Source organism: Buteo buteo, chromosome 10 (genome assembly GCF_964188355.1).
Source record: "Buteo buteo chromosome 10, bButBut1.hap1.1, whole genome shotgun sequence".
Classification (NCBI taxonomy): Eukaryota; Metazoa; Chordata; class Aves; order Accipitriformes; family Accipitridae; genus Buteo; species Buteo buteo.
Window position 1 is genome coordinate 19,832,567 of NC_134180.1, and position 11,216 is coordinate 19,843,782.

Genomic DNA, 11,216 nt, shown 5'->3' on the forward strand with positions numbered 1-11,216 from the left:
GCTGTTGATAAACACAGAAAGCTTCCAACAAAATTCTGATCATTCTGTAGCATGAAACTGTAATTCCCTAAACAAAGATTAATGCTGCCCTTATCTAACTAGACTAGAACCTCAAAATTTCACTCTAATTCTTACCACAATTGTCTTTCATTTAAGATGAGTACATTACTAAAATCTCCCAGGCAATAGTTTAGAACTATGATACTTAATATTTTCTTCTCTTTTGCCTCTTCTTTTACTACAACTTAGTGACACATAGTTTTGTTTCTCCTGACCCCATACATGCCCTTTGTAGTATTTTTTACAAACTTAATATCAAAGTCTTTCTTCAGGAAAAAAGGGAAGTTGAATTTGGACCTTCAGATTGCTGAAGTAACAAGGCAGCAGGCATTGTCAAAACATATTTAAAGACAGAATTCTTCAGAGAGCTTTGTAAGAACAAAAAAAGAAAAAAATTACTTGATGTTACAGTAAGCTGTGGGACTTGATTTTTGGTTTAAATCAGGAAATATTGTTCCTGAAGAAACAGCATATTGATTTGTTAAATCTCCAATTTTAAGAGTAGCTTTTGTAAATTGAAATGTAAATGGCATATTTTCTTTGTGAGTTAAGGAAGTCTTCAGAGAAAACCATCTTCTAAGAGGCTCTGCAAGCATCAAAACATGACTTATTTGTAAAATGTTTAGCCAAGAAACACTGGACATGTTAGTAGGAATTATTGCTTTGGACAAGATACATAGCCATACTAAACTACATGAAACAATTAACTCAGTTTTGAAAGATACACCAGGGCAACTGCATCAGACTGTCTTGTAGTAAAAGGAAAGAAATACTAGAAAAGTCAAGGAACTACAAGAAAGCAAATAAGAAAATCTTCAGTATAGATGGTGTAGATCAAAAGCAAGCAGGAAGATAAACTTTTTTTTTTTCAGAATTTTAACTAAAAGGGAGGCATTTTAAGCCCGTAATTCTTTCTTGAAGCAAAAGAGTTTGATTCAGTACTTGAATCAAGATCAGAACTTATTTTTTATAACTATGCCTCCCAAGGCCCAAAAATCTATTGTCTAGATAGTGAGGTTTCTTCCACTGTTGTTCATTATCACAGACTGTTCCCATATTTCTGTGCAGCTCTGGCTTTAAGCATATGAGTATTTGCTATGCCCACGGTATGCATCTTTCTCTCCTAAATATGAATAACCAAGGTCCTGTCTGCATGTTAACTTGCATTTGTACCCTCTACAGGAATGACTAAGACTTAAGTATTTGGTTTGTAGTTGTCTCACCCTCTAGTGGCAGAGAGGCCTTAGTTCTCATGGATGAAGAAATGGGAGAGAGATTTTTTTTTTCTAGTCAGCTGTGCTGTGTTACCAATTTATAGCAAGATGATAAAGAACTGAAATTGTTTTATTTTTTTATAAAGCTGCAGATCATTGTCTTTAATATCTGTCCACCACTTCTAACAGAGCAATGCAAAATATGCTGACCTGCAGGCACTGAAATGATTAAAAAGGTGCTAATGAAGGGTAGTTCTGTGCTCAGATGTACTCCTTCAGTTATAAGAAATTACTGCTATTAAAGCCTTTCTGTGCCACCACAATTAGTAGTAGTATTATACTGCCTGAAGACTAACAGAGATGGAAGTTCTATTTTCCTCTAAACCCAAATTCCCTATTAAATTTTCATTTAAAAACAGAAGACAGACACCATCTTATTTTGATCCCCCCCAAAAGACTTAAAATCATAAAACAAAGATTGTATGAAAATAGAATGCTGGCCAGATATTAGATGAAAACTTAAAACTTAATTTCCTATCCTGCTTTTGAAAAAAAAAAAGTATTGAGTAGCTTTGCCTCCCACAGAAATTTATCTAGTAATTTACAGGATTAAACCCTTTGAAACAGAATGAATTCAACCCTGAATCTTTTAAGTTGGTGATAGCAATGTTATTGCTATTTGGTATGTACAGTTAGACCAAAACAAAACAGAGAAGGCTTTACCCTTTGCAAAGAAAATCTGTGGCATTGCCAATACTTACTCATAGGTATCCATTGACTGAATGGAGAACTCTGGAGACACTAATCAGCTAGAAATTAGCTCCAAACACAATTTGTTTGGTTAAGAAGGCAGGCCTTTGGCCATATTTTAGAGAAGGATGTATAACATACAAAACCACAGGGAGCAGTAGCCAGCGTGCTAGCACATTTGTTAAAACAGTTTTACTATTCTTAAAAAGTTTTTTAAAATCATAATTCTTACTTGTAAATATGTTGTTGCTGATTATCAGATAAAGTTCTACCATGTCACATGAAGCTGTGATTTTTCAATTGATTAATAGTATGTATAGATTATGGTACATAATTCTAATTGCCTACATTCCCCACTATGATGTTTCATTTTCTTACACTTTGGCCTCTTGCAACTTGGCCAGACTTTGGCCAATTGGATTTCTTTTTCCCATGCCAAAATAAGATAGAAATATTTCTGAAAATTAGGGTACAGAAAGCTACAGTATTTTTGCTACATCCAAAAATCCTATTGGCATTTTAAATGATAAATCCTCCTAGTAAAGCACAGAAAAATTTGCATCTAACCACATTTATAGGTCTGTGAAGCTTCCATAAGAAGCATAAGCCTTTACAGTTGCTCCAAACACCCCCATCATCGAGCAGCTACATAGGAATGTGAGCAACATTAAGATTCACTAAATCCAGAAAGCCCAATTTGTAGAATTAGGATGAAAAATGGGTTTAGCCATCCATGCAGCATACAATGCCAACACTACTATTTTAATTCCAAGCGTGCGGTAGCATTTTTGCAAGAAGACTGTGCAAATGTGTGCCAGTAATTTTGTACATATAGTCATCATCAGTGTCTTCAGAAAGACTTCTGGAGAAAGCAAACCTTCAGAGAGAATACCTGACAGTCGCAAGGCCCAAGGTTTAGGCTCCAGAGTGAATCTTTTTTCTTTGGCTACAAAGTCAAAGTTTAACCTATTACCACACAGCTGGATGCAGTCATTGCTGAATAAATCTGAAATTGTGTAGCCTCACTGTCACACCATATGATCGAAGGTGCAAATGCTGCCTTGGGTACAGCTAGTTCACTTAACCTACTGCCCTACTTGTTGAATACTTTCTCAATTTTCTTATGTAGTTTAAAAGTATCTAATAAAAATGTTTTACTTGATGTTTCCTCATATATAGGTCTCAAAGCATAGATAATGGGAAACAGATGACATCAGCACATACAGGCAAACTCATTTTCTATATATATGGAGTAGCTTTCAGAAAAGAGATTAAATTCTTGTGAATGGGTTGGATTTAATTACACCACAGACTTTGATCCTGTTCACAATTCCAGTGTGAATTTGGGCAAAACTTCACTGAAGTGATACAATTACAGGCAAAGGTAAGATAAGAAAAAGTGTTTCAAGATTCAGAGCTTCAGCAGAACATCTCTGAGGAAAGAAGGTGCTGCTAGGTGCTTAGAATACATACATCATACCTGTGTACCAGCCTACCACCCTTATTTACTGCAGAGTCTACATACTGAGTATTCCAGTCATGTAAATAAGTCCATTAGAAAACAATAGTGCAGTATCAGTACACAGGGAACAAACCATATAATAGTCTAATAATAATTTTATGTATGCATTACATTTGTTATCATACTAAGCATTTTTAAGAAGCTTTGGACTCCTATTTCCCAGTACTGTACACTGGATTTCATTCATGCCACATTAACAATAATACATGTACTGCACCAGTAGCACAGAAATACCTACACGCAGGGAAGGGTTCCCCAGGATCAGTAGGAGTACTGCCACCACTCCTTGCTCTTAAGGGCAATACACAGACACCTGGTTAAACCTGTTGCACTCCCTTTGGCAGGCTGCCGAACTCAAGGGTTGCTGCCAATAATGTTGATTAATTCCAATCATTTGCTCCATGTGTGTAATGGTAAGCACTCACCTATGATCCTATTTCCCTTTCAAATAAGATGTAGTGAAAAATCAGGGCACATGAATGAGGATCACAGAGACTCTGCAGTTTGGAGTCTATAGGTCTGCTTGTCTTGAATGTTGCTCAAGTGTAATCATTGCCTAACTTTAATCAAGACAGGAGTGTCACTGGTATGTGTAAGGTCACAGTTAGCTGACATGCACCACAAACAAATTTGTGCACTAGACAACACTATCACATTTACCTGTTCAGTCTCCTATTGCTATTCTCCATTTTGATATTAAGTAACAGAGCTTACCATGGATTAGGGTCAGACTAAGTCTGCAGAGGATTCAAACCACACATTCTAAATTTCATCTGTACGTGGCACATGCAAAAATAATATTACAAAATGGTATCGTATATGCCCACATCAGTATTCTGCCCTCTGACATTGGTAACTGGTCAGCTATCTAAACAGTGTTACTCAGGAGGGAGAGTAACAGCAGCTTTCTGGAGGATCTGAAAAGAAGCTTCTCTGAACAGGACTGCCATTAGCACTACAGGTGCAGAACCACTCTAGGACATACTCCCCTATTAGCCAGAGAGGAAATGGCAGCCTCTGTTCTGACACATGTCAGCATCAGCACCAAGCAGGGGAGCAGCGATGCGAATACCAGCATGTGTTCCCACCACTGCATTAGCTCTCACTGCATTTTACAGTCGGAGTCAATTGACAGTCACCACACAAGGGGATTTATGCTCTAGGCAAACTATTATTCTACAGAGGTGACCACATGGAACTGCATGTGGAGGGTGGAACTGGGTTTTAAATGCTGTTAGCATGGTTCTGAAGGCATTGTTGGACTCTGCTTCCCTTTCCTATTCAGGCTTTGGGTTGCCTGAATGTTTTTACCTAAGAAGAAGGAGCATGAAACCACTTTCACTCGTGAGCAAGGAAGTCAGGATCAAAAAAACCTAGAAATATTGGCTTGAATTTGAAACAACTTTTTTTCACAGCTTTCTAAAAGCTGCCTAGGCTGGTTCTTGCTCATCCTCTTCATGGCTCAGACACAAACTAAAAACCCCAGTGCTTTGTATTTATACATTGGCAGCAAAAGACAAAATCTGGGTGTGCTTTATTGCTATCTCTGTCTCTCATATAGCTACTTTAAAGTCATGCTGAATATTAAGTATCATAATTTGGAAGCATAGAAGAAAAAACATCTGTTGCAACCTGAAATACCAAAAGTAGGCCTTTTCATTCCATGCCAGTCAGCAAATTAATAACATATGTGCAGAATGTATTTCATATATGGCAGTGGCATATTTGCAAAATATTCAAATTCTAGTTTCATCATTTGACCATTTGTACTCTTGACCATTAACCCAACTGCCTCCATTTGTTCTAATGCTAATTCCTATGTAAATATAAGCAACTGACAAAAAACAAGGCAAAATTCAGCAGCTATAGGGATATTTCACTGGTACCCTAGTAACATACCTGAAAAATCTTGAAAGTCTTTTAGAAGGAAACAGAGTGGGTATAAATTACACACTAAACTGATTTTATTGGTTTATGCCTCCAGTTAAGTCCATTACTGCAAATACTTCCATTTAAATACATTTCAGTGGTATCACACAGGATAAGGAAGTTAAAGACATGCATAAATGTTTCCACAACCAGGATCATAGCATATGGATGCAAGTTGCAAGTAGAAAGAGAAGCTTAAATTAGTTTTTCTGATCAGGGTTCTGCTGCCCTTCAGCATTATAGTGTGTTGCATGGGACAGTGCAAGGCTAGCAGCCTTACAGGATACCTGCAGCACACCATCACGAGTCAGGCTCATTACACATAAATGTAAGTATTTTTCTTTTCACCCAACAGCTCTGAAGCCAGAACACCTTTGCCCCAAGTGCTGGGGTAGTGGTTTCATCCCTTCCTCCACCCAAGATACCCAGGCCTACACCTTCCCCTCCCAAAAAGCAGTTTCAGGCTGTCAGAGGTGGGATGCGTGGAGGTGGGATGCGTACAGGAGGGAAGGTGCCTGCAGGCCCTGGGGAAGCCACCACCTCTTGAGCAGCCAACACAGACAAGCCCCACAGGGTAAGGGCCCAGCCTGCGTGTGACTGACCTAGCACCATGCCAGGGAGAGGGGCACAAAGGGTGACCAGGACCTCAAGGGCCAGCATCCTGTTTAAGCTTTTATTTTCTAAGCAACTTCAACAGGCATTCCTAACTCTGTGCTTGGAGGAAGGGTGGAAGAACCCCAGCTACAATACAGAGCCATGAAGAAAAAAAAAATTAACAAGTCATGAAGTATTCCTTTTCTTACCAAAAGCCCACCTTACCCAAGGGTCCATGGGCAGCCTGGGGACAGAGCCAGGCCATGCAGCCACCCTGCTGGGGGCAGGACCAGAAGCAGGCTGGGGTACAGTACAGCCCAAAAAAGAACAGGGCCTCAGGGCCAAGCTTAAATGGTGCCGTGGGTGGTGAGGGCCCAGGTGGGGCTGGTCAGGGCCTGTTAGTGCCCTCAGCCCAACAGGCCTGCTGGCTGGTACCACGTGGACCATGTAGGCCTGAGAGTTAACAAAAGGAATAAAAGTTGCTTGAGGAAAGGAACCAGGAATAAGGTATGTTCAGCTCTAGGATTTATACCTGGTGAAGGATCTCATTAAAAAGTGCAGGTTGTGCTGATAAGACTGCCTGTGCAATCCTGCACAGATTGGCTTTACATGGACAAAAATGGTAGAGGAAACACAAGTGTTTAAAGGAACTGAAAAAAAGTAGTAAAAGACACTAGAGGATTCAGCTTGCTTGAAGTAAGAGGTTTTCATAATGAAATGTTATTTAATTTAATAGCAAAATTCTTCAGATACTGAAGAGAGAGGCCTTTGGAAACTAGTTACTAGGGAGTCTGCTTCCAAAAAATGGTTTTCCCTGTTACTTTTATCTTCTAAAAACACACAAAAAATGCCAAAAAAAATCCAAACGTGTGGACATTTGTAGAGCTGTTCTGAACTGAATCTGAGGTCTGTAAAATTGTTTTTTCACTGATATTATGCATTACTTCACTTTTCAGTTTTGCTAAAGACCAGAAAGTTCAATAGCCCATTAAAAGACTGTACTTATGTTTCAGTCAGATCCAAATTTGGAAATCAAGGAAATTTAATCAGAAAGCTCCAGATTTCACCAGAATTCAACAGTCCATTCTGGAAATATGTTGAATTTAGACAATTTGAATAGGTTCAAGGACACAACCATACTTTTTTGTTCTCCAGTTTTAATATGTTATAATATGATGGGGCAAAAAGGTCTCAGATCTGGATGTTATTTATAAAAGATCCGAGTACTCCAAGCCATATAGTCTTCTAATGCTACTGTTTTAGTAGTAAATTGTGGTTTGGAGAGCTTTTCAATTTGGCTCTGTCCACAATAACAGAAGTTGTGTAAAACTAATTTTTTGAGTCACTGATTACTATATATTTAGTGTCACATTAGTGCTCTGTTACTCAGGACAATTCCAACATTGCTGAATGTAGAAAGCACTCCTGGGCAGATAAACTATTTCTAATAGTTTGTAATGAACAGCAGCAGCTCTAACTTCTTAATTTCCTCCAGCCAGATTCACAAAAAACTTATCTGTCCAAAGGTTTGATTAGTAAGAAAAGTTTTGATGAAATCAGGTAGGAAATTACTTCGGCTAATGTAGTTACAGCTTGCCTATGTAACCTTGTCTACAAGAAACAAGGCATCTTCAAATAAAAAAGCAGAAAGCAAGCAGTAGCTTCTTTAAGACTAATATTCAGAGCCTCAATGCAGCAATATTTTATATCAAATGTGCTGGCAGGTACATAAGAGGCACACAATCCCATTCACATACTTTATAGTGTCTATTTGACTTTATTTTCTGCAGCCCGCTTTTTCTTATAAAGTCAAGAATTACTCTGCTGGACAGCCAGAAAAGAAAATGAGAGGTATTGTCTAACACTTGTGGCTGCAGCCTGAGCAGTAACTATGCAAGTATCTTGCAGATGAAAAATATTCTCCTCTAAGATACCAAGTTGGTTACTTTCTAAACTTATCTTACTGTCCCTACTGACACTACATGCATGGCTCCTTTTTGTGATGGGGTATGTATTTGTTTGGTAAAGTTAATTATCCTCAATGAGTTAAACAGAAATCATGAGCCTGTATATGTTTATGTCTTAAGATATAATAGTAATCAGTGCTCTCAGCTTTCCTGATGCTGCATTTCATTTTATTGATTTTAGGATATTGGGCAATATTTTGTTATTTTGCTAAATAATTATTTCTGAAAAATTCTTGTTACAGGTTGTTCTCTATTGCATCTCAGTTTTGGGATCAAGATGCATGCCACAACAGCAAGCTACTTGATTGTTTACTCTCAGGTAAGTCCAAATTCCTCAAGGAAAATGGTGAAATAAGGATTCATAGGATGATAAATAGAAAACTACCACATCTCTCCCAGTGACTGCTTATATTTGCAGTCTGATAACCATTTCTTAGCTTGTTCTTTCCCTTCTTATTTATTTGCTATATGCAGCAGTCTCACAGTTTCAAAATGCTGTGCATCTGTTCAGACTCAGAAATCTATATTGAAGCGTGTAACTGAAGTGCAAAAGGGAAGCTTATCTAACTTTTATTTTCTAGCTGTAAAATAATTACTGACAGTATTTTTATCCTCTGTTAAAGTCCAATTTGAACAGAGGGCAAACTGAAAAATAACACTGATATTTGTCAAGCTAGATCAGAGCTTCAGTCTAGCCCTCTGCTCCTAGCAGTAGCAAATACCAGAAATTTCAAAGGGTGCTTGTTTGCAATCCCATTTCCAAAATCAGAAGGACACTTGAGCCAGAAATGAGCGCAGCTAAAAAGCTGTCATTTCTAATATTAATCATATTAGGTAAAATTATAATTGAATGTATTTAATATCATTTGTTATGATAAAATAAATTTGTAGAGGGGAATACTCTTACAGTAACATGCAAGCCATTAATTCAGTGATTGCAGTAGATTTGTTTTTCTAGATATTGAGGAAAAGCTGGCAAAATAACCTGTACACTTAGATGTTTCAAGCCCTACGTTTTTTTGGTCCAAACCTATGAAAAGACAAAAACATACAAAAATGCAAATGCATAATATAAAAATTACTCTGGAAAAAATGTTTTACTGTAGAGGAGTATCAAAACAAAAATTATGACAACTGCCTTTGCTGGAATGTGTAAGCATGGAGAGTTGCTACCTCTAGGTTTGAATGACTTAAATAAATATGAAAGTACTGGTTATCTGAAGGCAAGACAAGGATATGTATATAGGTATGTGTCGAGATAAGTCTGTGTCAAGTGAGAAGCGCAGAAGAATTGTTCAGCATTGCAGAATAACTGAATAAAGTCATCAACACTATAATATCTTCTGGAAATTCCAGTAGTATAATTTGTGTCCTGTATTTGGGTGAAGGAGGAAGAAATATTTTGAAGTCAATTTAATGCATGTGCCAGGTGCTCGGATTAGTAGCTCTGAAGAATGAAGTCCAAAGCACAGAGCAGCATGGCTCTCCTACATATTCTGTCTCATTCTGAAGGTTATGCTTTCTTTAGAGACAAAAAAAAGTAATTTAATCACCATGTTCATTCAGCTCCTGGCTCAAAGCTCATGGAATCGGAGAGACAATATTCACAAATTTCAGTGGGCTGCGGTGTCAGCCTTCTGTCATTTGACCTGGTCCTGCAAGCCATTTCTCTGGTGAATAATTCTGAGTAAGATGTTCTAGGACCACACAATTTCACTTCTTTTTCAAGACCAGCAGTGCAAAGAAATTCTGCGTCTAGACATGGATATGTATCCACTAGAAAGACCCCCAATACATTCCTCACTTGCAACAATCCTGAAAACCTAAATTTGTCTTGCATTCTCTCAAGTCTTTATTTGAGAGAAACTATTCCTTTCTTTCTTTCTCATATAATGCTGCTGTTTCAACATGTTTGCTCTCTTAATGCAGGAGACAGACCTTTATATTTCAAAAAAATTGGATTGGCTAATGCAACTAGTCAGGTCAATCAGAGCACTATGTGCAGGACTATCTCCAAACAAAGAATACTATTGTTAAGAAAAATCAAACCTTTATGTCTTTAATCAGACACAGAAAAATAAAATTGTCTGGTTTTACTTTAATCAGTGATGATTTTGCCATTGACTTTAATGGAGTTAATATTTCACCAGGAGTATTTAATTAATTTTTCTAATTTATATCAGGTGAAAAAAGCAGCACAGGGACAATAATTTAGACTGGAAATATGTCTGTAAGTATTAAATCAGGGAGAGAAGGAATCCAACCTACTAAAGAATGCAATGATTTACAAAAGAAAAATTATAGTACATAGGGGGTTTTTTGGCCCTAAACACCACCACGTTCTTTACTGATTTGAATAACTAACGTTTGTAATATTTTCCTATGGACAACAGGGAGAAACCACATTATGGCTATAACACAAATAATTGCTTTCCTACATTTACTTACTTTCTGCAGTAATAAATACACATACAGCTCAGTTTAAGAATTTCACAATATACTTAAATTTCTGATCAAGCTGATTTGAATTAAGTCCACCATGCTAACCTTTTTCAATAGAACTTTACAACATACTATAAAACTGTTGTTTAAACAATGCTTCCCATAATTGCCACCAATAAATGATACCTTTTTATTGCCGTTAGAACACTCTTGGTTACCGGTTTCCAGAGATCGCTGCAGTAATGTGTGCATAACTTTGTATTATGTTGTTAATAATTGTATGGTTTTCTTTTTAGAATTCAGGAACTGGAAAAGTTTAAGAAAACATGCAAAATGCTGAGGATACATGTAAGTGAAATATTTAATGTCCATCATTCATAAAAGTTACATAGTTTACATAGGGTTCATTAGTATATAATAAAAATGTCATCTTAATGAAAGATTTTCTGGCAAGTCTTTTATATGTAAAATTGTTTAACATATGCTTTGGCTATACAGCTAAATAGGAATATATTTTAAAAAATCTTTCTGCAAATAGTTGCTTAACAGTTACAAAACCTCATTACTAAGAATTGGTTATTGTTACACTTGCTTGTTGGCTTGTAAAAATCATCTGTGATTTGGACTGGGAATCTTAGGACCAACTTTTTGTAACGTACTTGCTCATTGCATAGTGACCGTGTAAACAGCTCAGGGATCCACAAATTATATCCTTGCACTCTAAAAGTCATTGAGGAT